General features: G+C 49.2%; 1 protein-coding gene across 3 annotated transcripts in view; it reads left to right on the top strand.

The window, feature by feature from the left end:
• Window positions 1–27,633, top strand: part of LDLRAD4 (low density lipoprotein receptor class A domain containing 4) — a 329,039-nt gene that overhangs the window by 27,686 nt on the left and 273,720 nt on the right. For 2 of the 3 annotated variants that reach the window (XM_040994855.1, XM_040994853.1), the window contains exon 2: window positions 26,460–26,546. The gene's annotated coding sequence lies outside the window, so the exon portion shown is untranslated. Of the gene's footprint in view, window positions 1–26,371; window positions 26,547–27,633 lie in introns of those variants that run through there. The other variant, XM_040994857.1, reaches the window with a different exon arrangement.

Genomic DNA, 27,633 nt, shown 5'->3' with positions numbered 1-27,633 from the left:
CGACCCTGCTTTCTGTAACAGTTTTCTGAATGCTGCCGTGGGATTTGGTGGAAAACTCAACCCTGAGCCTTTATTTGTCGCTTGCATTTGATGTGGATCCTTCAGTCATGCCTCAGTGGTTCAGGGCATTTTTTGAAGTCCACATCCTGCTTTTGCAGTTGTGTGACTTTAAAAGCGGGACCAGAGCAAAAATACGTAGCAGGAAAAAGAACTGCCTTGAAGATGCTCCTTTGATTTCATAATTCCATGTGAATATTTCACCACTTGCTGCTTTACCCAGGAATCCAGGATCCGGGGCCACCTCCTGTGGTGTCCTCCTGTCCTAGGAAAGCACTCGGGTTGCGAGCCTTTTGCCTTTTGTTGGTGTACGCTGGTACAGTGATGAGGTTTGACAACTGTTGGTTGAATGAATAAAGGAACGAAACATTGGGCTACTCATAGCTTGAGGACTTTACTGCTGCCTCACATCTTAATGTGCTAAAGGCTCTTGGCGGTTTTTAGTGTTGACCCCTTGGGTTTGTCTCTTGCGGAACAGTTACTGAACCCAGGCAGAATTTTCTGCCTGCCCAGCTATTGGTGGAAGCTCAGATTCTTTCCCTCCTTTCTTCAGAAGGAGTCGGTTTTGTGCAAACTCAACTGTGGTGACTAAAAGAAGCAAATGGCATGCAGTGTTATTTCTGAGCTTCTGCACAAATATTGTTTGGAGGGGATCTGGTTCTTCCACTGAGAAACAGCCTGCAGTGTTGTCTCATCACAGTGAAGATTCTTACCATAAATGAGACTTACCACGAAACCTTGACATGGTGGACATCCTGCCCATGGTCAGTCACCGTGCACACCGTGCTTGGTGTGGGTGTCAGAGACCCAGGGCTGGGTCACGGTGTCTGACCAAGGGACGAACCTCAGACAGCCTTTGGCCATAAGCTTGTAGTGATCATTGCCTGATGTTACTGGAACTGTGAGTGGAAACTGCAGCATTGATGATGGAATTGCACTGCAGCTGTGCTGTTAGTACTTGCTGGGGTCCCCACACGGTATCTTGCATGGTGGAACTGCCTGAGGCTAGTGGCCAAAGGTCAGGTTCTTTTTTTTTTTAAGATTTATTTTTATTATTTTTTTTTTATTGGAAAGGCGGATATACAGAGAGGAGAGGCAGAGAGGAAGATCTTCCGTCCGATGATTCACTCCCCAAGTGAGCACAACGGCCGATACTATGCCGATCTGAAGCCAGGAGCCTCTTCCGGGTCTCCCACGCGGGTGCAGGATCCCAAGGCCTTGGGCTGTCCTCGACTGCTTTCCTGGGCCACAGGCAGGGAGCTGGAAGGGAAGCGGGGCTGGCCGGGATAGAACCGGCGCCCATATGGGATCCTGGGCGTGCAAAGGCGAGGACCTTAACCACTGCGCCACCACGCTGGGCCCAAAGGTCAGGTTCTTGAAGATCAAGAGACCAGTATGACTGAAGATGCCACTGGGTACTGTTGTCAGGGCCTCCTGATGCATGAAGCAGGGCCTAGTTTGTTGCCTGCAGTGGCTTCTGCTTAGGGTCCTCTGGCTCAAAGCCCCTCTGCAGAGCAGGGTGGGTAGTGCCCTATTCCAGGGACAACATCCCTAAAGCCTCATTTGGCGCTCCTGTTTATTTTGTGTCTTGGTATTCAGCTGATTTTCCAAACCGCTGGCCCTACCACGAGGCTTCAGTGCACAGATGGCATGAGACAGGTGCATGCTCATGTGGAAATGGGGCCATGAGGGTCCAAAGTACAGCCTGCTTTCCCCCTTGGCACACTCTGCCCTGTTCCCATGTCCAAGTCTGAAGGTGTTAGGTGCCAGCCTGGGCTCCAGATGTGTAACTAGTTTTGAGAGCAGCTCCTTGGGTAGGCGGATGTCTGCAGTCTGGGCGTGCTGTCAGACATCACGCCTGCCCACATGCAGCCAGGGGACTGCTGCACTGGACAAGTGACAGCAGGAGCCCTGCAGGGACGCTTGCTTGGCGCTTCTGCGTGGTCGGAGGTTGTGGGAGAACTAGACAGCCTCTTGCCCTCTGCTGCCCTGGCATAGGGAACACGGTTTGGCCATGTGTTCAAGAGCATCAGCTCCTCTAGTTTCTCCTAGAGGCTTAGTCTGAATCTAGGAAGAACAACATCTTAAATGTCCCGTTTTTTTTTTTTTTTTTCCTTCTCCTTTTTTTCCTTCTTGCTTTGAAGCAATTCCTAAGCCTTCAGGAAAATCAGCATGGGGATAGCTGAAGATTCTCTCTTATGTTTGACTTAACACCAGCAGGCAAGGCTTGCTCGTGACACGGGGCACTGATGGGTTGTTTAGTGCGTGTTACGCTGCCCACTCCCCCACTCACTCACTATCGCCAGGTTTTCCCCTGTGGGGAGTACAGGCCCATTGCTGGAACTGAGGACAATGAAAGGCTCAGCGGCCAGTGTGAATTCAAGGAGGATCCAGGAACCAACGACTCAGATGAAGACACCTGAGGATGCTTCGAAAGGTTGATAGAACATAGAATTAAAAAATGACTGTGTGGGACCTGCATTGTGGCTCAGAGGGTTAAGCCACTGCCTTGGCTCCGGCATCCTGTATGAACACCACTTCCAATCCTGGCCGTTCCACTCCCTTGTCAGCTCCCTGGTGATGCACCTTGGAAGGTAGCAGGTGACTTGATGGCTTGGGCCCCTGCACCCACAGAGAAGTCCTGGACCAGGTTCCAGGCTCTTGGCTTGGGCCGGCCCAGCTTGGCTTTTGTAACCATTAGGGAATGAACCATTGGATGGAGGATTCTCTCTTTTTCTAACTCTGCCTTTCCCACACATACGTATGTAAATAAATACATCTTTCTTTGTTAAAAATGTGAGTTTGTGGAGCGGCCGTTTGGTCAAGTTTATACATTGGTTTAGGTAACTTACTTTCCGCATCAAAGTGCTGGAGTTCAAGCCTGGCTTCCGGCTCCTGATTCCAGGTTCCTGCCAGTTCAGAGCCTGGGAGGCAGCAGTGATTGCTCAAGGAGCTGAGGTCCTGCCACCCAGGGGGGGAAAAATCAGCGTTGAGTTCCTGACTCTTTGCTTGAAATCCCATTACGCCTCTTGTGGCCTTTGGTGGGGGGAGGGTCCCTCTCTCTCTCAAAAGAAAAACCAAAAAAAAAAAAAAACCAATGATTTTATTTTTAGTGCAAAAATTTTTTTGGCACAATTTTTTCCCCCATAATGTGAAAAATGCATGTTATTAAAACAAAACAAAACAAAACAAAACACCTGGCGCAGTAGCCTAGTGGCTAAAGTTCTCACCTTGCACATGCTGGGAGCCCAATATCTGACTTTCCAATAAAGATAAATAAATCTTAAAAAAAAATTACACAGATTTTAAAATTGTTTTTGTACTTAAAAATGTTAAAAAGTGTATTTGAGAGGCAAAGAGACAGAGCGCTGCCATTTACTGGTTCACTCCTCAAAAGCCTAGGATAGCCAGGACTGGGCTGGACTGAGGGTGGGAGCCAGAATCTCAGTCCAGTGTGGGTTGAGCCAGCACCACTGGCTCCCAGGGTCAGCATTAGCAGGAAGCTAAAGTCAGGAGTAGAGGTAGGACTCCAACCCAGACACTCTCCTATGGGCATCTCAACTGGAGTGTTGGCATGAGGCTGAATGCCTGCCCCTAATTTTAATGTCACTTTGCCACAAACTTGTTGAAGTGCCCTCCTAGACCCACATGCAGGGCCAACAAACAGCTCCAAGGAAGCATGCACAGGAGAGAGCCGCACCAAAGGGAAGCTCAGGGGTTTGTGGAGTCAAGCAGGGGAGGTGAGAACCGGCCAGAATCAGGCATCCCGTGGTGATTATGGAGAGCTCCTTTGGGTCTTGGGATTGGCCCGAGTAACCCCAGCACTGGTAGACACAGACTTGGGAAAGAGTGTAGCTTTCCCGAGGTCTGGGAAGCCACTGGGAGTGTTTTGCCTAGAGTTTGATGGGGTCTGTTTTGCCCTTGCTGTGATCTGGAGACTGGCAAGGTGGGCGTGTGGTGGGGGCTTCCCTTGTGAGGGAGGGGTAGAGCGAAGACTGAACTTGAGAGGCAGTGAGGTTTGCTTTGTTGTCTCTCTAGGCCGTGGCTTGGTCTGGTACTCCAGAGAGCCACAGTATTTTTGCTCCTGCAGATAAATTTAACATCGTTGTCCCTTCATGAGCATGCTAGAGGTCAGGGGTGTTCTCGTCTGAAGTAAAGTGAGTCTAAAGAAGCAAAAATGTGCACCTGTTCAAGGCATTAAAGGGTTAGACAATTGACAGGTCTTTGAGACTAGAAAGTAATTGCGTGATAAAATGGTAACAAGATATACCAAAAAGTGTATTGCGCATTCAGATGCAGTTATAAAGCTAGCTGCATTTATCCTTGTCTCCAAAGGTCCAGAGTGGGTCGGAGGGCTGGTGTTCTACTGAATCTGAAGGGATAAGGGAGACACACACACACACAGCCAACGTCTCTGGGTTTGATGGAAATCTCAGACCGTTCTGCAGGGCGCCGGGCACCAGTTCCAGACACGTGTTCCTTGCATCTGCTTCCTGATGTTCACAGCCCCAGGAAGTGCCGCCAGGTGGACAGCGCAAGCTTCCACCCAGAAGCTAAGGTGTACATTTTACAAGACAGAGGAGAGCAGGCAGCTAGTGGCTTTTGACCTGTAGGGCCAGGGAAAAATCTCACTGGTCAGGTAACTGTGAAGGGACCTGTGTGGGTGCCCTAGCGGGCCCAGGGAATCCTATGGAAAACCCTCAAGCAAGAACTTGGAGAGAAAATCATGGCCCTGTGACTGGAGAGGAAGGTAGACACACACATGGGAGTAAGTGCAGATGTGTGTGTGTGGGCGGGGGTGTGTGTGGACCCCAGGACCATACTGGGTTGCAGGAGTTGTCTTGGCTGAAGTTTGGTGAAGGAGCAGCAGGAAGATGCTCCTAGTGGGTGCAGTGTCAGACTGTCAGCAGTTGGTGCTTCTGGGCTAGGGTGGGAGGGAGGAGGGGAGGATTGGCTGAGAGCAGACGTGAGCCAAGGAGGCAGTTCACTCAAGCTTGTACTTGGTGTATTTTGTCAGTTAGGCAAGGGGCTGAGCATCACTTTCCTTGGGAGCAACACTTTATGTTACAAAACATTACCTAAAATACTGCTCTGAATCATTAGTATTATTTTGGCCCATGATTTGTTGACACCTTGTTTTTGTCTCATCTTTGTGCTGGCTCACCTTTCAGAAGTGATGGTCTTGTTCAGGATCCTTGGGGTTTTAATTGTTTCCCGGAAATCAAACCAAGTTTCTTCTCGGGAAAGATTCGATTTAAAGCCTTGGGACTCCCCCGGGGAAAGAGGTACTGGTGTGCACACTCAAGACGGAAAGTCTGTAGCATCCTATGGCAGGCGAAAACATCATTCATGTGGGCAGGGCTCAGAGCCAGGAACCACCCTGGATGTAGTGAGAAGTTTGTGTCAATCCAAAGCACGTCCTCACCCTCAAATACAGCACCCACCCACAGTGTTTGAACTGGGTTGGGAGTAGAAATAGCCACCTTTTCTATTTGAAGTCCCTCTCCTGGCTCTGTTAGCCGTTACCCTCCTGGGGCACAGATCAGCCTTGGATCCGGGTTGAAAATGCATTCTCAGTTCCAGTCCTGACGTTGGAGATCAAAACCTGCCTTTTAACAAGATCCCCAGGGGATTCGTCTGCACTTTAGAGTTTGAGAAGTATTGGGTTAGAGCATTTTAAAGAGTTTCTGAAGCCTTCTTGAAGGCTTCGGGATCAGCATTTTATTAGGGCAGCTGGGGTTAAGTCCCATGAATGCCAGCAGGTGCGTAGAGCTGGTGTAAATGGTGCTGGATGCTTGGATCACATTACAGATCAAACCTATAGCATCTTTAGCAATTTGGTACCTAGCAGATGCTTTCTTAGAGAGGCCTTTGAAAATGGGACACCTCCCCTCCCCAGTATGCTGGCCTGGAACCGAGAATTGGCTCTTTTCTAAGGGTTGAGCCTGAAGTGCGGGGTTTCAGGAGTGGAGGGGCAGCCCAGGTGTGGCCGTGGAGCAGGTGCACACCTGCGTTGGGCGGTCGGGAGGAAGTTCACATCACTGGAATAAAGTGGCTGTTTGATGTAGGTTGTTGCACTTATTTGGAAAACATTGCCCCAAGATCTCAGAACTGTTTGTTGGCTTTCCCTTCAACATTTCTCTTGTCAGAATGATGAGAAAATTGCCTGTGTGGGAACCGGAGAAGTGCAAATTTGCTAATACCTCCTTTGACAATGGTGTGTATTCAGAGCTGTTTATGAGCTGTCACCAATCATTTCCAGTTAAAATGTGCTGCTGTGAAATCGCACAGCAGCCGAGGAGGCCGGGAGGGCATTCGGCTGACAGCCTGGTGGCTGCAGCGCAGTGGGGTCTGAGCACGCGTGGTATTTGAAACTAGTGAATTGAATTGCAAAGTGTTCCTGTTTTCACGATCTTCAGAAGTCCCGTTTGAGATGTAACCCTTCCTCTGATGACTTTTGTTCTTGTGCAATAATGTTCGCAGGCTCGGGGCTGCAGCCCCCAGCCCGTTGTAAATGGAACACAGAGACGCAGCTGCCTCTTCTGTAACTTGTGGCAGATTCTCCCTGCCCCATCCATCCTGTGTTTGAACACATGGGCAGGATGGCAGCCTGACTTTCAGAGTCAGCCTGGGTAGTTGAACTGTGAGAGCACAAATGCTTACAGGGTATGTGTCTTAGACTGCTGGCTGTTTCTTCTCCAGGCTGGTTCTGTGCCTCCACAGGGACACCTGACAAGGTCCACAGGCATTTTGGTGGCTACAGCTGAGTGGCAACAGATGCCGCTGTTGGCAGAGAGCTCGGAGGCAGTCTCATCTCAGAGGGCAGCCGACCCCTGCTGTTGTGAGCAGTGCCAGAGATGAGAAACCATGCGCAAGGATACAGTTTTGAGAGCTGGCACTGTGGCTCAACAGGCTAATCCTCCTCTACTGGCGTCGGCATCCTATATGGGCGATGATTCATGTTTTAAGATGCTCCACTTCTGATTGAGCTTCCTGCTTAAGGCCTGGGCAAGCAGCAGAGGATGGATAAAGTCCTTGGGCACCTGAACCCATGTGGGAGATCTGGAAAAAGTTCCTGGCTGCTGCCTTTGGATTGGCTCAGTTCCAGCCATTGCAGCCATTTATGGAATGAACCAGTGCATGGACTGTCTCTCTTCTTCTTCTCTCCCTCTCTCTTTCTCTCTCTCTCTCCTTCCTTCTGCAAATCTGCCTTTCAAATAAAATTAAGTCTTTTTTTTTTTAAGTGGAGTTTTAATAGCTGGCTAATCATGACTAAAGAATAGAAGAGGATACATAGTGGCCACTTAGTAGTTGAAAAGAAGTCAGATCTGTCATGTTCTTTTTTCTTTTCCGTTTATTTACATATATTCAGGGAATGAATTCTATTGTCCCAAATCCGTCTCTTACGAGTTCTGTTTGTTTGTTTGAAAGAGACAAGGGTCTGTAATCTTCTGGTTTACTTCCCTCGTGCCTGCTGTGGTTGGTGGGGACTGGTGGGGAGAGCAGGCCCAGAACAGGGAACCTGACCCACGTGGAAGACAGAACCCAGCCACTTGAGTCATCATTGCCCAGCAGAGGCTGGGCCCTAGAGGGGACTGCAAATCAAGCTTTCCAGCATGGGGCAAGGGTGTTGCAGCCAGCATCTTAACAACTAGCCCAAAATGCCTGTCCCTAATTTGTTTTTTTGTCTGGCTAAGACTAGTAGTAAAAAAATGACCGAGTTACTGGTGGGCAGAAATCTGCATCCCCTCTGCAGGGGTCTTTGCTGTTTTAAAAAGTATTTATTTTTATTGGAAAGGCAGATATACAGAGAGAGAGAAGGAGAGAGATCTGCCTACCACTGTCCAAGTGCTGAACTGATCTGAAGCCGGGAGCCAGGAGCCTCCTCCAGATCTCCCACGGGGATGCAGGGAGCTGGATGGGAAGTGGAGCAGCTGGGATATGAACCATGCCCCTATGGGACCCCGGGATGTGCAAAGCGAGGACGAGGCTACCATGCCAGGTCCCTGTTAGGGTTTACTTCTTAATGCTCTGAGTTCATCTTAACTAGGGAATTCTCTGAATATTTTTGGGGTTAACATTGAAATGGAATCTGCTAATAGAATAGCCACTGGGGGCAACAGTGAAATACCCCTGCAATGAGATACGTTTTGTGGTCACAAAATTGACTGCAAATGTAAATTATGGCTTCCCGATTTCACAATTCAAATTCCTCTAGGCATATGTTCAGAAAGTGAAATGACTAGAAAGAAATACGGAGTGGGAGAAACTATTAAGTGTGAGATGAAGGTTGAGTTCTTTCTCAGAATTGCCCTTGTATCAGTTTCCTTAAAATCTTGTGGTCTGGTTCTGCCTGGTGGTAGCTGTTCGATTTGTCATTCACTTGATAAATCAAAGATGTCTCCTTCTAGGCTGCTGCTGGGGCCTTGGCGGAGTCTCTTAGGATGTGGACGTCCTGTTTCTTTAAAGATGACCTGTGCATAATGTTCACAAGGATGAAGGGTCAGGTCAGAGCAACAGCCTCTCATCCATGGTGAAACAGCTTCTAGAAAGTTCCCCCTCGAGGCAGCTTGTGGTTATCATGCAGAGTGCATAGGCACCACCAACGTCCACCACCTCTGGTCCAACTACGAGCTGACCAGTGGGTCTTCCATCAGTCTCATCGTGTGTCATCTTGTGCTTAGCTCAGGTTGACAGGGTGTTCCCGTGAGTCTGTCTGTTCTTCCATCCGTCTAGCAGGCTGTGCCACTCACGGAACTCCAGGTCATGATCTGTCTTCACAGCCACTGCTTGGCTGGTTCGAGAGAGGAAGAAGTGGAGATCCCTGGTGTCCTTTATGGACTGTGTATCGTAAACCCGCTTGGTGAGCGGGAGGCAGGGCTTGGTGTTCATGCGTCGGTCCCGTGGAGGCTGTGGGCTGAGAGGTTGCAGTAGGCATGTGTTGGAGAACCCCCTTTTTGGTTTAGCTTGAGAGGTAGCCTTTCTGTCTTGCAGGCCATCAAGTCTGCGTCCCCTGTCTTGAAAATGCATGCTGCAGGACCTGGCTAAAGTTCTCACCTTGCACGTGTCAGGATCCCAAATGGGCGCTGGTTCGTGTCTCAGAAGCTCCACTTTCCATCCAGCTCCCTGCTTGTGGCTTGGGAAAGCAGTGGAGGACAGCCCAAAGCCTTGGGACCCTGTACTGGCTCCTGGCTTCAGATTGGTTTAGCGTCCACTTGGGGAGCGAATCAACAGATGAAACATCTTCCTTCCTGTCTCTCCTCCTCTCTGTGTATCTGGCTTTCCAATAAAAAAATTTAAATGTTACAAACATTAAAAAAAAAGGCATGATGAAGTTTCTCAGATGTTGAGGCACAGGGAAAGTAGTGCCTGTGGATTCTGTGGTGTAAAGGATGTTCTGTGTAGTTCAGTTGCTTTCCCCTGCCTAGACAAGTGTGTCGATTTTTCTGAAAATGTTTATTGAGGGTTGTTGCCTTGACTTACTGATTTTTCGGTGGCAATTGACAACCCCAGTGTCACCCTTTGCTGTCAGGAGCTGCTGTCTGAGCCAGCATTGTGGTCATTGTTTTTGCTGCTCTCTGCCTTGCTCTCGTCCATGACTTCTCCTAACCCTGTTGAGATCCCTGAAGCCTGCCTTTGTCCCGGGAGCCTGGCTTTCGGAGATCTGCTTATATGTATTGTCAGAACTGACTTGGATGCATTAGAGTGCATTGTAACACTTTTTCCCTGCCTTTCGACAGATAGCTGAGTGGTGGAAATCGGTTGACGTCTGGGGTGAAAAACTTGGTGGAAATCGGTTGACGTCTGGGGTAGACTCGCAGGTGCTGCACTTCTCAGAATCCACACATTCTTTCCGTTTGCTCCTCTTCCTCCTTCCCTCCTGTTGCAGCCACCTGCCTTCCTAAGACCTTCCTTGTCTTCTTGGACACTCTGTCCCATGAGTGGTCCTGTCCGGTCAGTGCTTGAGTCTCCGCCATTGCCTCGTAGGGCCAGCGGCTAATGTGAACCTCCTTGGTGTTGAACACTGTCCGAGGGCAGTGTAGACACCCCCTCGACACAGTCAGATCACAGATTGCTTGAGTTGCCCCTACCCAGGTTGTGATGCGGAGGAGGGTGCACTTTTCTTCCATTTGTTCGATCAATAGATGCTTGCAGGTGTTTCTGATTTCGTAGCAGAGCCTTCCCGCTTCTGAACTGGACAGCGTAGCTGGCCTCCTTTTTTCTCTTGCAGGGTGGCAGAGCCTCAGTTCTTGTGTTTGCCAGGGAGTGGTGGGAGCTCTCCCCTGAGAGCAGTCGGGGGCAGACTGAGTCTTAGCCAAAACTCAAGGCTTTATGGTGGGGTGAGCCTGCTGGCAAGCGCGAGATGGGGCAGGCACACCAGTCCTGGCTCTAAAGACCAGGAGAACTCGGCCCCAGGAGTTCCTTTTGTTGGTGGATCAACAGGCTGGTAGGTTCTCACTGTTCTGCTTGCTGGATGATGGATTCGCTTCATCTTGTTTACCAAGAAAGAATGTGGTTTCTTAGCCAAGCACTTGGATTCCTGTGGTGGTTGCCAGTGAGGAGTTGTTTTTTTTTTTTTTTTTTTTGGAGTGTTCTGAATCTTTTCTGTTACAGAAAGAGAATTTTGACCAAACGCTCAGCTCAGAGCTTGCCTGGGACAGAGCAGCTTTCAGCAACTGTGTGTGGAGATCCTGGGTTGGTTCAGGTGTAGGTTTTGGACTCCCTACTGTCAACTTTTGCATTTCAACCAGACTTTTATAATGTGTGGTGGATATGACACTGCCCTCTTCCCTGTTCTAAAGGCAGTGAGAGGCAGCTGGAGTTTGCAGGGCCCTGTCACTGTAAAGCGGTCGTAGATTGAAAATGCAGCATGTTGAAGGTGCACGGCGTACTGCAGAGCATGCCTCGTTCCTTTCCGGACTGCAGAGCCGAGCGGGAGCTGCACTGGCTGCCCAGTGCTTGGGAGAGGGCGGGACCTCACATCCCTAGTTTGGGAAGAGATCCAAGTTCATCATTCCCTGTGTGGTTTACTGTGGAGTGTGGCTTGCTTTTGCTCCGGTTGTCAGTGGAGCGCTGGTGAGTTAGAGACCACCTGCACTGACTCGGTTCCCAGGGGCTGGAGAGCGTCCCCTGTACTGCATCCACCTTGTGGTTAGAGTTGCAGATGTTCTTCTGATCAGAAAGTGCGGCATTCCCACCCCATCTCCTGTGTGACTGAAGTCCACTTGGCTCATGCTTTCACTGGCTGAAGGCACCACTCCAGGCCTTGGTATGGCACTTACACTCTGCCTGGGAAGGGGAAGTGTAGGGACTGCGGATGCCAAAGGGTTCTGATGGGTCCCTTGTCTCAGTCCCTGAGTGGACTCTCCCCTGCCTGCCAGGCCCCCAGGCGCTCTTGTTGGCGGGGGTGGGGTGGGGTGCCTTATCACAGAGCTGGGTGGTGGCACAACCCAGGACAGGACCTTTGAGGGGACAGTCACATGGCCATGTTCTGCATCGAAGGGGAGGGACCGAGGCGTGGAGTGGGGACACCTGGGCATTTCCCACATCCGGAGTCACTTCTTCAGAGTGGGCTCTGTCACTTTTCTGGAAGGGAGTGTCTGGAACCCTAGACACGCCCGTATTTCATGATGAATGTCAGAGCGCTTTATAAAGTCAGGGATGATTTTGGGGGGAAAGAATTTGCTGTTGCTCAGCGACACAGCATCCCATTATGAGTGTAGCTAATTAAACATGACTCCCCTCCCCCCCAAGATCAAATGGCCAGTAACTTAGGTAAATAGCATCCCTGACCTGAGAGATTTTTGTGTGTGTTCTGGGTTGGGCGTTGTCTTTGCATCTCCTCTGTTAAGTCATTTGGAACGTCGCAGTGTCACTCAGGTTTCTTACCTGCACATGGCCGTGCCTGGGATGGAGCCATCCCTCTGCAGCCTTCCCCTTCTTCCAGGATTTCGAGTCTGGACCGATTTCTGTTTATAAAACATCCTAGGATGCATTGCTGAAAAGAGGAGCTCAAGACTGCATCTGAAGTAGGCGCCTGGGTATGTTTCACAACTGTGCAGCTCTGTAAACACGTTTAAAATCCAGCCTTCCCCCGAGTTTCGGAAGACTCCAAGTTGGCTTATAACGGTCTTGAGTGCTGCAGGGTTGAGGTAGGCGCTGGCAGATTGATCTTGGAAAATTATGTAAGGGTTTTCTTCCTTTTTACCTGATTGAAAGCTGCATTGCCAAGTCACACCCCTACAGCTCTTCTGAGCACCACTCGGTCTCGCTTCTCCATGTCACCACATCCTCCGTTTGCACAAGGCAAAGGATTGTTTCCCCAGTAACAGACTGTTACTGCCTTCCACGCTCCATGACTCTTGCCTGCACTTTTTGCCTCTGTACAGCTCAACCTGCCAATCACCTCGCCTTGGCTCTCCAGTTGTGGTCTCCAGCCTGTGGCCTTCCAGGTGAAGATTGTCAGACTGGAGGCATCTCAGTCACCCGCTGGGCCCCTTGACCTGCGCATTTCTGCTGCATTGTGATGGAGCTAGGGATGCTGATTCTGGTCTAGGATCCACTTTTGCCAGCCTCCCTCTCTCCCCATCAAGAACCACTTTGGTCATCAGTCTTGTAAACCTGTTACTGTCTGGCTTCAGGAGGGAAAGCATGTCTGTATGGTCTGCCTGGGGCCTCAGCCCCTCTCACTTTGCCCCTCGGCCACCCCCATTCCGTTGAGATGCCCCAGGGACAGCTAACACTCGGCTGCCTCCCAGCGACCTTCCCCTCCAACTCCTCCTCTTCTTTCCCAGCTCCTAGAACGCTGAGGCCGCTGTCACCACTCATGATCACACTGTCTCATCTGGGTGGGCAGCTCTGCTCCCCAAGTGACTTTTGCTCAGGGACCAGATGAGGGAGTAATCCTTGTTGAAGATGTGGATTAAAGATGCATAGACCCATGGCTGGCATTGTGGCACAGTGGTCAAGCCGCCTACCACCTGCAACACCAGCAGTCCTTATGGAAGCTGGTTCGAGTCCTACCAGTCCAGCTCCACCTCCAGTCCAGCTCCGTGCTGAGGCACCTGATGAAGCAGCAGGTGGTCTGAGTGCTTGAGCCACCAATATGAAGTTCTGTCTGGGTTTCTGGATCCAGCCTGGCCTAGCCCCAGGCTGTTGCAATCATGTGGGGAGTGAACCAGTAGATAAAATATTTCTCTGTCCCCCTGTCACCCCACCAACCCCTCTGTAGAGCTGTCCTTCAAATAAAGACTTAGATCTTTTTTTTTTTTTTTTAAGATTGATTCGTTTTTATTGGAAAGGCGGATAGAAAGAGAGAAGGAGATACAGAAAGATTGTTCACCTGCTAGTCACTCTGCAAGTGGCTGGAGTTAAACTGATGCAAAACCAGGAGCCAGGAGCTTCTTCTGGGTGCAGGGTCCTGAGGCATTTGGGCCATCCTTGACTGCTTTCCCAGGCCACAAGCAGGGAGCTGGATGGGAAGTGGAATGGCCGGGATATGAGCCAGCACTGAAGCGAACCAAGAAAGCACAAGGTTTGGCTTTTTCATTTCCTCTGTGTGTCCAGAGGGCAATGAGTTCCAGGGCTCCCGAGGGCTGCCATCTCCGGTTCTAGGCTTAGGCCAACCACGGCTGAGCATGGTGCTATTTTTTTTTTTTTGGTAGTTGGCAAAAATGATCACGTGAGGTGAAGGTAAAGGTGCAGAAATGGCTTTCACACTCGTCCTGGTGGCTGTGGCTGCTGACAGGTCGGCTTACAACAGGCCTCTCCTCAGCCGTCTTGGGCAGCCCTGTCCCCTCTGCACCGCCCCCCTAGAGCTGCCTTGGGGTGTTAGTGATAGCCCCAGTGACAACCTCCAAGGGGAGCACGTGGCAGGTGCATGTAGAATTGAAATGAGCAGTGTCCTGGGCAAGAGTGTGAGTTGAGATTTTTTATGTTCCAATGAAATTTTTAAAAAAATATTCCTTTTACATGAAGTGATGCGAGAGATGAAACTGAGGATGATTCTGGATGCTCGTTCATGAGGAATGTATGCTGAACGGCGTTGTTTTTGAGTCCTGGCCTTGTGGCCTTGTTCTTAGTTGGACTCCGTAGGGTGACAGTGGCTGTTGGAGAACAGTAAGTAAATTCTCAGTCTTGCAGGGAGCAGCTAAATGGCCACACGGGCTTCAGTTCTTTGGAAAAGGCACTCTTTCTCACAAGTGTCCAATGATAGAATGAACTAGAAACGTTATCTGTGTGCAGTCAGGTAGTCACGCACTACTAGTTGTCCATCTACTTTCTTTTTTAAAGACTCCTTTATTTATATTGGAAAGTCATACATAGAGGGAGGAAGAGAGATAGAGAGGAAGATCTTCAGTCCAATGATTTGCTCCTCAAGTGGCCGCAACAGCCAGAGCTGTGCCGATCCGAAGCCAGGAGCCAGGAACCTCTTCCGGGTCTCCCACATAGGTGCAGGGTCTCAAGACTTTGGGCCGTCCTCGACTGCTTTCCCAGGCCACAAGTAGGGAGCTGGGTGGCAAGTGGGGTCTCCAGGATTAGAACCGGTGCCCATATGGGATCTTGGCATGTGCAAGATGAGGACTTTAGCCACTAGTCCACTGTGCTGGACCTCATTCCGTGTACTTTGAAGTGATGAGAGATACGGGTACTTTGAAAAGTCTGTATCTGATCACTCGAATTGTCTTTCTCTGTATGTATTTCTCACGTGTGTACACAGGCCCATGGCTTTGGGGTTAATCAGCAGAGCACTAGTCTTGTTTGTTTTAGAACCAGCAACACCAATTCTACTTGCCTCATTCCGTGCTGGGCTTTGGGCAGAATGAGGGAAACTTGACCAGGGTTGCACACATCCTGTGGATGATCATTCACTTTCTGACAGCAACCTATTTGCATGCTTGAGACTGATTGGCTGTTTGGTCCAGCCCCGGCCCCACTGCTGCGCGGCTTGGGTCCACCAGCCTCCCCTCAGATGCTGCTAGTGGTCCAGCAGCCTTGCTGATTCATTTACCTCCCTGTGCAACCCAGAGCTGGAGCCGCCTTAGTGTGTCGGCTGCTTGGCTGGAAATTACCATCAGCAAGTACGAGGGGACTGCAAAACCTTCATAGGCCACACATTTCTGAAATTATGTATTGTTCACTCATAATCCATGTTTTTCTTAGGACTGTTTTGGAGACCATTTGTATGCTTGGATTTCACCATTTTTTTTTTTTTTTTAACACTGGAGTAAGTTTATCTTTTAATTCTATTTCCATGAACTTTTTGGACATGTCCTCTTACTGTCCTGGAGACCCTGGTAACCACTTGTATGTGAAAAGAACTGACATGGATTGTTAGGCATGAGCTGATCTCTGAGCTGGAGTTCAAGGTAACGTGGGCAGAACAATGTCTTAGCGGACTTGTTTGATTTTTGTGTTTTTTTGAGATTCTTGAGGCCCAGACTACATTTTTTTTTTCCTTTAGTTTATTTGAGAGGAAGAGAGGGGGAGAGAGGGAATGAGGAAGAGAGGGAGGGAAGGGGAGAGGGAGGGAAGGAGAGAGAGAGAGGGAGGGAAGGAGAAAGAGAGAGACCTGCCATACATTGGTTTGCTCCCCAGACGCATGCAATGGTCAGCGCTGGGCCAGCTCGAAGCTGGGAGGCAGGGATGCAGTCCAGGTCTCCCGTATGGAGGGCAGGAGTCCAGTGGTGTGAGCTGTCACCCCGCCTCCCAGGATCTACATTAGCACGATTTTGTTTATTATCGCAAAAAAAAAAAAAAAAACCTCGATTAGAATTTCTCAGCCCTTTCATTGCTGGCTAAGTGGCAGTTAATTTCACCTGTGGGGTGGAAAACATGATGCTTATTGCTCTTCGGAGATGTGCCTGAATCTTCTGCTGAAGACTAAGGAAGGGAGATGCGTTAATAAGAGAGCAGATGCGAATGGTAGGCGTTCAAAACTGGTTTTCCATCCAGCACTTAGTCTAACTGAAGAGCTTGTTCTGCTCTTGCACTTGGATGTCTCCTCGAAGGCTGAATTAAGAGGAGTCGTCTCAAGCTTTTGTTCCCTTCTGTCGTGAATTTTTAGATCCTACTGCTTTGTTAAGGCTAAAGTAATGTGCAAAATAAAACCCTAAAATGTTTAGAAGCTATGCAGTCTTATGTCATAAACCTGTAAAAATTCCTTGCTAAGCTAGTGGTTTGGAAGGATTTTCATGAGAACTCCAGCTAAAAGGTAGTAAAACAGATGCCTTAGGATAGCTCGGCTTTGGCTTCTAACAAGGCCGTTGTTTGGCAGTAGCCACCTTTTAAAAAAAACTTCCCAGAACTTGGAGGAGGAAATGATTCTGAGACAAAGCGGTAGTGATTTTTTTAAAAATAAAGACAACAAATTAACGCTGACATTATTTGCTGACAATTGAGTTCTTGTGTTCCAGTGTTTTCTCCAGCACATTCTGAGTACGTTGAGCCATGTGAAGGACTGGAAGATAAGCTTTGCTTTTTTTTTTTTTAATTATTGTTATTGAAATTGGTTTTGCAGAAGTGGAAATTTGGCAGCAAGTATGGAAACTAGCAAATCAATTTGCAGTGTTCTGTGCTTCGTGGTTTCATGAAACCCGTAAGAATGAGGAAAGACTGCATGGCTTTGGATAGAAGGTCATGCAAGGTTTGCCTTTTTTGGAAGTTCATTTTTGCCCTTATTATTTTGATAATGTTAAGAATGGCCTGTCCAGATGTTATAACTGGTTGACAGTGACTTCCAAGGTGGGCAGGATTTCAAGTCCAGCACTTGTTTTTTTGTGGAGGTAGGGGGAAAGTGCTGCTGGAAAGAAATTTGCAAGAACAAAACAACTTAAGAACTTGATACTTTAAACAAAAAACAAAACAAAACAAACAACAAACAAAAAACCCTGTGACCCAACAGAATAGAAGAAATTGGCTTCCAAGACAGATGCTGTTTCTGAATTTGAGCTGGAATGACGTATTAGAAGTGTATATCTATTTTCGTTGTCAGGATACTTGGAACATCTGTGTGCTTTTTAATATAATAGGATAAATGGTCTTTTTTCCCCTGGAGGAGAGGCCCATTTGAGTCTTTTTTTTTTTTTTTTTGTAGCTGATATCATCAGTGGGTTTTCCAACTTGCTGCAGCCCTAAGCCCATGTGCCAAACATGCCCTCACTCTGGTCCATCCAAGTGGGCAGTGCTGGAGCTCCTTCCAAACAGATGGTGTGGTCTCATCCTTGGGCAGTTTCTCGGTTTCTGCAGCAGGCCCGGTGTTGTCATCCAAGTCAGTGTCCTTTGCTGTGTTCCCCTGCCCGGCAACTGTCCACACGAACATCCTTACTGATGTCACAGGAACTCCTGCTGTCATGGCAGGCTCTCCCTGTTGTGGATTTGCCCACATGTTAGTTGGGGTGTTAAAGCCAGCCACCTTGATCTACAACTGGACCAGGATCACCTAGCATGCTTTGTTCTTGGACCCCGGGTGAGATCCTCTGGGAGCTTAATAGAAACGTCCAGGTTTGAGGCGCGTTACAAACCTGTGTGATTGAATGGTCTGACTGGCCAGCTTCTCAGTGGCAATGGCCATGTCTATTTATCAAAAACAATGGGAGCTCAGTAGAATGTGTTTTGATTAAGCTGGATCCTGGGGTTTAAAGATTCGTGGACAGTGTAGGTGGAGTGATTTATTTGCATTCCAGTAGAGAACATTGAGCTCCTTTCTTTCTGCTTTCCAGTTAGTTCACGAGGTTTGCAGGGCTGTGCTGGACATGGCTATCTTCCAGAAAACCTGAAAGTTTTAGTGGGAGGCTGTAGCCTGCTTTCTCTGTAGGCTAAAGCTCCCCAGTGGACTTCGCAGATCATACGCAGCACTAAAGAATGATCTACAGATGAGGGCAGATGTGTAGTCTGATGGTTAAGACACTGGTTAGGACACCTGCCTTCTACGTAGGAATGCCTTGGTTCGGTACCGGGCTGCAGCTCCTGTGTTCAGCTTTCTGCTAAGTGCAGGCAGCAGGGACAGCTCCTGCCGCCTCTGTAGGAGACTGGATTGTGTTCCTGTCTCCTGGCTTTGACCCTTGGCTACTTGTTGGGGCATTTGGCCAGAATTGAACTCTCTGTCTCTGCTTCTGGAATAAATTAATTAACAAAAAAGTGATGTGCTCTGGAAGGGAAGATAGTATATTTCGTGCACCAAAGTTAGGTATTGCTTTTAGAAACTTTAGATGTTACATTCATGACAGATGCGTGTGTGTGTGTTTAAATATCACAGTTAGTATGTGTGGATATGTATGTACATGGAAACTTAGAATAAGTTCGTGGAAAGATGGAATTAGAATATAAATTAATTTTGGTATAAAAATCTGAAATCTATAGCTTTATCATAACATGCATTTTGCTATAAACTTTTGGAAGACCCTGTACTCATTCATGTCTAAACATGAATTTATTGCTTTATGAATTTGTCAAAATGCTTGAAAACATGAGGGGGCCAGTCTTGTGGTGCAGTAGGTTAAGCTGCTGCCTTCAACCCTAGAATCCCATATGAGCGTTGGTATGAGTCCCAGCTGTACCACTTCCTATTCAGTTCCCTGCTAAAGTGCCTGGGAAAGAAACAAGTGATGGGTCAGATACTTAGACTCTTGCTCCCATGTGGTAGACACAGGTGGGGTTGGAGGCTCCTAGTTTTGACCTGGCTCCACCCTGGTCCAAATACTTCATGTGCTGTTTTAGCCTGCTGAGTGAAGATACTGGCTACTGTAGAAGATTATAGAGTCCAGTTTTCACCTCTTGAACTTGCTTTTTTTTTTTAAGATTTATTTTATTTTTATTGGAAAGGCAGATATACAGAGAGGAGAGACAGAGAGGAAGATCTTCCGTCCGATGATTCAATCCCCAAGTGAGCGCAACGGCCGGTGCTATCCGAAGCCAGGAGCCTCTTCCAGGTCTCCCACGCGGGTGCAGGGTCCCAAAGCCTTGGGCCGTCCTCGACTGCCTTCCCAGGCCACAAGCAGGGAGCTGGAAGGGAAGCGGGGCTGCTGGGATTAGAACTGGCGCCCATATGGGATCCCGGGGCGTGCAAGGCGAGGACCTTAACCACCTTGAACTTGCTTTTTTCTTGCGACTTAGTGTCTGGCACAGAATCTTGCCTGTGTAGCATCCCAGTTGCAAATAGCAGTGTTGAATAAGTGCATGACTTCCAGCAGTTGCTTGTTTCGCTTACAGTTGTTCACAAGGGCCTGTGGCACCTGCCGTGGCTTTTGGGCCCTCAGTACACTGTCCCTGCCCACTGTGCACCCCTACTTCATTGTCATGTGACTCCTGCTCGGAGTCCTCTTTCTCCAGCACATCCATCTCTTTCTAAGTTCTGCACCTGTTGACTCAGCCAACCATAGGTCAAAAATATGCCCTGTCCTGAACGTGTCCAGACTTTTTCCTCTTTGTTTTTCCTAGTCAGCATGACTGTTTACATAGCATTTACATTGGTCACACCCGTTTATGTAACGCTGATGTTGCATTGAGTATTATTAGTAATTTAGAGATGCCTTGAAGTATACAGTATGTGGTATGCAGATAACACACCATTTTATATAGGGAATTGAGCATGCACGGATTTTGGTATTTGCTGGGGTGCTAAAAGGGATGCCTAATGCTGGCTGCTCCGTGGCAGTCTCTGTGGCCATTGCCTCCTGCCACTTTGCTCTGGCAGGTCTGTGTGTCTACCTTACTCCATGTCTCTCTGTAGCACTTCCTGGCAAACTGCTGACTTTACTGTTGAGTGGGTTTTTTGGTTGGAGTTTCTGACCTTGCTCTTGAACTTCTAGGGGATGGACCTTTTGATCTTCCTGCTGGGGTAGCCAAAGCCCAGAGTCGTGTCTGGTACTCCGTGGCCACTCTGTACAATTTGTAGGAGGGTGCAGTGGCCAAAGGAGTTTGAATGTAGATCTTGACACACTTGGGTTTTTTCTCTTCACGAAATTGGTCTCTTCATATAGCGTGATTTGATCATTTTTCTGATTTCCTGCACTGGTTTTCTTCCAGGACCAGGAATTCCACACACTAGAAATACAGCTCTACAGAGTACTGGGTCTGTACCTAACATCAAATATTAATAGAGATCAATAAAATAATTAGACTTTTTATCTTTGTGTTATGAAAACCAATCTTAAGATTTTATTCTCTCAGCAGAGACTTATTTTTCTTTATCCTGTTTTTTTGAATTTTTTAGAGAAATGTCAATTTTCTTTTTTTGTATTTTTTAAGATTTATTTTTTTATTGGAAAGTCAGATTTACAGAGAGGAAAAGACACAGAGGAAGATCTTCTATCCAATGATTCATTCCCCAAGTGGCTGCAGTGGCTAGAGCTGAGCTGATCCGAAGCCAGAAGCCTGGAGCCTCTTCTGGGTCACCCACATGGGTGCAGGATCCCAAAAACTTTGGGCCGTCATTGTCTGCTTTTCCAGGCCACAAGTAGGGAGCTGGATGGGAAGCGGGACTGCCGGGGTTAGAACCAGCAGCCATATGGGAATCCAGTGCATGCAAGGCAAGGACTTTAGCTGCTAGGTCACCATGCCAAGCCCTTGCAGATTATTTATTTAAGAAGCAGGGAGGGAAAAAGGGAGCGAGGCAGTGAGAGATGGGGTGTCGAATGCGGGAAAGAGCAAGCAGGCTTCCATTCGCTGGTTTACTCTTGAATGGCCACTGTGGCAGGCTGGGCTGTGTCTGGGAGGTGAGGACTCCGTCCATGTCTCCCATGTGAGTGTTAGGAGTATCGGGGTCATCGCTGCTGCCTCCCAGGGACAGGAGCTGGCATCAGGAGCTGGCACTGGGGCATGAACCCAAACACTCCAACATGACATATGGATGTCTTAACCACAGGGCTAACTACCCCACTCCCTGCTTCGCTTCTGATGTCGCTCGGTTAGAAAGTCAAGGCTATAATAAGCTTTCAGGAACCTTGCTGCCCTGCCAGCCTGACAGAGTCTGTCCCGGTGCCTGAGTTGTCTGGCTGTGGCCTCTCACTGTGGCGTGGTGTCCATGATCATTGCTGTCCACAGGGGTCAAGGGAATGGCCCTCAGGAAGTCTGCTTGTAGGGAAAGGACTTGTTGCTGCCTCAAATGTGGAAGAATCCAGTCTGGATTTGGAGATGATAATATGACAAAAAGACACCTTAGATGTCAAGGTCATTCCCGTGAACAAAGCATATTCAGTTTGATAGTGGCAGATAAGAAGGAACCATTTCACTGCTGCGTCTGCTTTGAAGAGACCCCCTTTACTTCTATTTTGGAACAAGACAACTCAGACTAAGCCAGACAGCCGGTAGATGATGTCTGGCTTCGGAGCCCTCTCGCTTATCCTGGCTGAGTTCGTGTCTGCCGCACACTGCTTGGTGCCACCCTGCCGGGGCCTGTTCCTCTTCCTGTTGGGATGGGCATCCGTGACATGGCCACAGTGGCTTGTTTGAAACGTGAGGTCAAACTCGGCGGCCAGGACTGCATGAGGGTGGTGTGCTCTGGTGGCACCCTCTTTTTGCAGGTGGGCTTCTGGCTGTGCCTTCTGTTCTCGTGTGACTTGGGCCACCCTAAAGCCCTGCTCTCCGCCACCGTCTCCAGCTCAGCTCATCTGGAAGCAACGTCTCGGTGCTGGAGAGGGTTCGGTCCCGGAAAAGACAATGCCTTGTGCTTTGTTCTTCTGTCAACTCTCCTCCTCTGAGAGAAAAGAAGGGGGGCCAGCTGTGCTGGAGCAGCTGGGAAAGATGTTACAAAATTGTCACAGCCTAAGTACTGTAGCATTTCTGGGCTGGAGGAGTGAATGAATGCGCGTGTGCCCTTTTTGTGAGATGCATGTGCGAGAGGGTCTGGCACAGTGTATGCCTCCATCTGAGGGGCTGTAGGCCCATCCTCAGTGTTTCTGGAAGAATGGAGTAAAGCAAGACCGTGCCAGGAGGGATGCCGCTGACCGCTCTGTCTTTCCTCAGTCTCTGTAGCCCTCCCTGAAGCTTTCAGACACCATTCTGTTCTAACCCTCAACCACATGGTAGTTTTCATGAAAATGTGCCGTCCTCCTATCTCCAGGCTACCTGGTATTTATTTCTGGAGGTCACCAACTTATTTGAAAGGCAAAATGACAAAGGTTTTCCATCTGCTGTTTTGTTGTCCGAATGCCAGCAGTAACCCAGGGGCTGGGCCAGGCCAAAGCCAGTAGGCCCAGCCAGGACTCCATCTAGGTCTCCTGTCTGGGGAGCAGAGACCTGAGTCTGTGAGCCACCCTCAGCTACTTCCCAGGAACTCCAGCAGGAGCCAGGATTGGAAGCTGAGGAACCGGGACACAAATGCCTACTCTAGCATAGGGTGCAGGCATCACCTGCAAACGTCTGTCCCTTCCCTGTGTATTAAATGTGTCCGCTTCCCAGGCCTGGTCACCAGTCAGAGCATCCTATTTCAGAGAAAGGAAGAAGGCTTGCCACCACATTTCTCTCTTCTCCTTGGTCCCAGATCCTACCCTAGAATGTGAGACTGTTGGCAAGGTGTAGAACAAATGCCCCTTGCTTACCTTGTTCATTTTTCTGTCCCCTGCCACCTGTACCTCCCTGTGTTGGTACTGCCTTTCAGGAATACTGCCTGCTGCCTGATCTCGCTGTGCCGCACAGGAGCTCCTGAGTCCTGGGTATCTTTTCAGAGGTGGTTTGGGCTTCGGGTTGTTGCCAGTACCTTCTCCCCTTCCTTCCCTCAAGGACTTGTCATCATTTTAGAAAGCCATGGATGGCTTCTTCAGACCAGTGGGGCCATGGGGTATGGTCCCCGAGGGACTCAGGCAGCATTTCCTTCAAGTAACTGTGTAGGTCAATTCTCTTCTGTGTCTCTTTCTGGAATGTACTGTGTTCTTCTAAAGGCTCCATTATGTTCGGGCAGGCCTAAGATTGGTTATGTGGCCCTAAGAATCCCAGGCAGGCCGCTTTCTTGGAAGCACAGTGCGTTTGTGTTGAGTTCTGTCCTGTGAGGTTATGGTCTTTGTGAGCCTCTTGGCTTGCATGTGCAGGGGCTGAGGGAGGAGGGGGAGGAGGTGGTGGGACTGCTGTCACGTCCATCGCCTGGGACCCGTTATCCTTCCTCTGGGCCCCTTGCCTCCTCTTCACAGGGTAGGACCGTTCAGGGAGCCCTGCCCCTGCTGTCCCCTCGAGACAAGATGCTGAGGGTCGTTGGTGAGTTTTTTCGCCCCCGCTAGAGACGGGCCCAAGAGAGCAGAGCGTCTGCTGGGAAGAGGGGCTGAGTTTGTTGAAATTCTCCATCTCGTGTCGTGGTACTGCTGTTTTTAGTTTTTCTTGGCTTGGCTGTAAGACTCCTGCTGCCGGAGAGGCTGAGCAGAAGGGGAGAAACCTTGGCGATGATGCTTACATTCCCTGAGTGATTTATGAAGGAGTGGGAATCTATAATAAGTTCCTGAATGCAGATTTTAGGAGAGGATGACAGGTTTCTGTAACGAATGAAGTTTTGATTTTGTTCCCTTAAGTAACTGAACTGATTTGAATATTTTAAAATATCCCTGTTATTAAAACCAGTTCTTTCACAATCTAAAATAGACACAACATTAGTCACAATATTCTTTGTAATAAAAACAATAATGTATCTCTCAACACCACAGGAACTGAATTTAACATTTATTGAAAGCTTAAACCCTTGCCTAAAGGGATTTTAAAAAGATCACTTCAAAAAAATAGTAAAAAGGAATTCTAAAGAAATAAAGTATGGCAGTTAAATTAACGTGGAGAGTTAGAGCTGGGTCCTTGAACCAAATAGGAAATTTTCATTTTAGTTGAGAATGAAACTTGATTGATAGGAACAGGATATTAAGGATGAAGCATAGGCCCGGCATGGTAGCCTAGTGGCTAAGTCCTTGCCTTGCATGCATTGGGATCTCATATGGGTGCCGGTTTGTGTCCTGGTGGCTCTGCTTCCCTTCCAGCTCCCTGCTTGTGGCCTGGGAAAGCAGTTGAGGATGGTTCAAAGCCTTGGGACCCTGCACCCCGTGTGGGAGACCCATAAGAGGCTTTGGATGGGCTGGAGCGCCAGCCGTTGTGGCCTCCTGGTGAGTGGATCAGCAGATGGAAGATCTTCCTTTCTGTCTTTTCTCTTCTCTGTATATCTGTGAAAAAAAAAGGGGGGGGGTCAAATCACAAATTCTTGGGAAATTTTCTCAGGGCATTTTTGTCCTTAGGCAGCTCAGTGGCTGAGAAGTGGCAGAAGCATTTGTCTGAGGTCGCAGCCATTGAATAGCATTCCTGAGCTCTGGCTAGAGTTCACAGGCTATGGGGCAACCATGGGTTTACGACTTGGGAACAGAGCATGAGCCATCTGATTGTCCGCCTGCTTGGAGCTTAGTTTGAAGGCTCTGGGCTCCGCTTTGAAGGATTGAACAGATTCAGTTGCTGTGGCCTTATTCTCCTAGCTAGAGATCAACAAACCCGAGTTCTTACATCTGGCTCTTTTTGGAAAATTGCTCTGTGCCTGTTGCACTTAGCGCTGCAGAGTGTTGGGACATCAGGGCGGCAGTGATGCGGTTCTTGCCCACCAGGAGCTCATCATTGCGGGGGAGAAATGTGGTTTCCTATTTGGTGAGTGAAGCACGGAGGAGCTCTTCTGATGGGCCAATGATGCGCAAATTGGATGCATTCATATATATCTTGTATCTTCTCAAATGTATTTATCACCAGCAAATGAAATGCGTTTGGTTTCTGTTGCCAAATCACAGATTATCATAACCTCAGTGCCTTGAGAAAGCCCCGTTTTTAAAATCTGCCCCTTTGTGTCTGAGCGCTGCTTAGCTGGCTGTCTGCTCGGCGTTTCTCAAGGCTGCAGGGGAGGCACTGGCCAGGCTGGGTTCTCATTGGAGGGCTGAGTGGGAAAGCATCTGTCCTCAGGCTCCTTCTAGTTCTGGACAGACTCCATTTGCTTCCAATCGTAGGACTGGTGTCTCCCATTTCTCCTTGCTGGCTGTAGGCCAAGGATGGACCTCAGCTGTACAGGCCCCCTAGACCCTAGCCACGTGGCTCCCTCACGGACTGGATCAGGACACAGCAGCTCAGTTCCTTAGAGCCACCGAGGGAGCCTCCCACCGTGGCGCTACTGAGATGGAACTGCACCCAGCGAAACCTGACCCAGGCAGTGGCAATAGTCTTGGGTCCTTCCTGCCCTTGAGGGTGTGACCCATCATGGGGTACCTAACAGTTTCTTAGTTATCTCACTGATTTGTATTCCTCAGAAATGTGAGCATTTGAGTCCCAGGACGACTGATGAAAACTGGTCTGGTCGAGGAATCAGAGGTCTGGAAAATTAGAAATGCTTTATTCTGGGAAGGAAATAGGAAAAAGGAGTGTTCACAGAGCCGCCGTATTGATGGGAAGCACTTAGGTGAGGACGGTCAGGTGCATGGCTCATGCGTTTGGAGTGGTTGTGCGCAGGAATCTCACAAGGTCCCCTTGCCAGATACGGTCCTTTTGTGCCGGATGTGTCAGCTCTGGCTGGTGGTACCGGAGGGACATATGGCAGGAACATGCTTTGAGGAGCACGTCTCCTGGCGAGTGCTCTGTGGCAGGCAAACTAGACAGATGGCAGCTTGTTCGACCTTGGGCAGGAGTGCGTTCCCCACACTGGCAGCGTGGGTATCCCAGGCAGAAATTCACCAGGTTTACACGAAACTGCGTGGTAAGGTGTGCTGCAGTCCCCCGCTGGGACGGTGTGACGCACGTGGAGTGAGTGCTAAGTTGAGCTGAGGATGTTGGTGACAAACAGTTGGGCACTGCCCAAAGTATGGAGCACCAACTGGAGGGCACAGAGGGGGCACCAGCAGGCCAAAGGGCAACCAGGGTCATGCACGTGACTCTCTTAGCTGGCACTCTTGCCAGTGCAGGGGTTTCTGCTTCCCTGCCCACACGCACTGCTGGGGAGGGAGCAGGTGTCAGTGGGGCCCCGCCTCTTAGAGAGAGGTCACGACTGGGTGGATCCATGTGCCACAGTGTCTCGAGATGATCTGGGTTGTTAAGCGAAAACACTGTCCGTTTTGCCTCCAATGGCAGCTCATGGCAGAAAGGACGCATGTCTTTGGAGCAGCAAGTATGTCTCCCTCATTGAGAAATGGGGGCTCCGTGGGGCCCGCCCTGATTGCTGGGAGCTGAGAGGGGCATCCTGTCCCAGTTTAGTCACATCCTTTACCCTAGATTTTTTTTTTTTTGTTCTAATTATTCACTCTTCATTCCCTTTATGACTTGATTCTTATCTTTCTGTTTTTGCTATTTATGCTTTTCATTGTGACAGCCCTCAAGGTTTTTTTTTTTTTTTTAAACTCAGGGAGATGATGATGAATTCGGAGAAACAAAGCTGTGGTTCACTGAAATTCTTTTTGCTTCTTCTTCCCTGGCAGTTCAACCTCTATGCTGCTGATCTCAAACTTCTCGCTTCCGGGAGGTGGATTTTAAGGACTGACATGAAGGCTGCTGTTGTTTGAACAGTAAGTAAGGGGTTGAGCCCCTTTACTTGTGAGGGTGTGTGCCACTCGAAGAGGGGTACCCTCTTTGCTGCTGAGGCATCGTTGCGCCTTTGTGTTGTGTGTGTTCCCCTGGGGAGTGCAGTGTAAGTTGCTGAGGCTGTGAGTGTGTGGGAGTAGAAGCTGAGCTGGCACCTGTGTGTCCTGATCACCTGTCAGGTTCTTGGGCCCAGAGCCTGGCATCATAGAGCAGTCCCGGGGTTGGGGGGCATGGTGAGAGAAGGTGCTGGGAGGGATCTGGGAGCTCTGGTCCAGCCTCAGCCTGTTGACAGTCCCGATGCCAACTCGTGCACACCCCTTCTCCTCTCCATGACTCTGCGTTGTCGTCGTGATCCCTGGCGTGTTTAATTGTCAGGCTTCATTTGGTGTCAGGGAACATCAAATAAAGAAATACAAGAGACTCTTCCAGGAGATAAGACATCTTATCAAGCAGAAGGTGTAACCTGTTCATAAACTTTTAACATGTGGATGGTGTGACTCATGGTGCAGTGAATCTCTTAGCAGGGTGTGAGCTTTGGAAGGCTCAGGCCTTCCCACCTGTCCTTACCCTGTCCCCCACCCCACAATGTAGAACAATTGGACTGTGTCCAAGGGATTTTCAGTTACATTTTTGTCGAATGACACAAACTGATGAAGCTCCCCCTGGAGACCGTCAGCACATAGGCAGTGCTTTCTGTTTGTGGTTGCTGTTGGGAGTTAGATGAGGCGGTTGGAGAATCGGAGGTGCAGGGGGGAGGGCGGGGGGGGCGGTTTGGTTGGCTTCCTCACCGGGGCACACAGACCCTTGCATGTAAATGGACGTCTTGCAGTTTAGAACCATGCATTATGTAACAAAACATGTTCTTGCATTTACTGGTTCATTCCTCAGATGCACACAACAGCTGGGGCTGGGCCAGGATGAAGCCAGAGCATGGCTCTCCATTCAGGTCTTGCACATGGTTGGCAGGGGTTCAAATGCTTGCGGCCATCTCCACTGCTTCCCCAGAATGCACAGGCACTTCGAGATGGGATGTGGGCATCCCAAGAGCTGTCTTTACTGTGACACCACGTG

This window comes from Ochotona curzoniae, unplaced genomic scaffold (genome assembly GCF_017591425.1).
Source record: "Ochotona curzoniae isolate NIBS_2020 unplaced genomic scaffold, NIBS_Ocur_1.0 contig_908, whole genome shotgun sequence".
Taxonomy (NCBI): domain Eukaryota; kingdom Metazoa; phylum Chordata; class Mammalia; order Lagomorpha; family Ochotonidae; genus Ochotona; species Ochotona curzoniae.
This window is presented reverse-complemented; position numbering and strand designations above follow the sequence as displayed.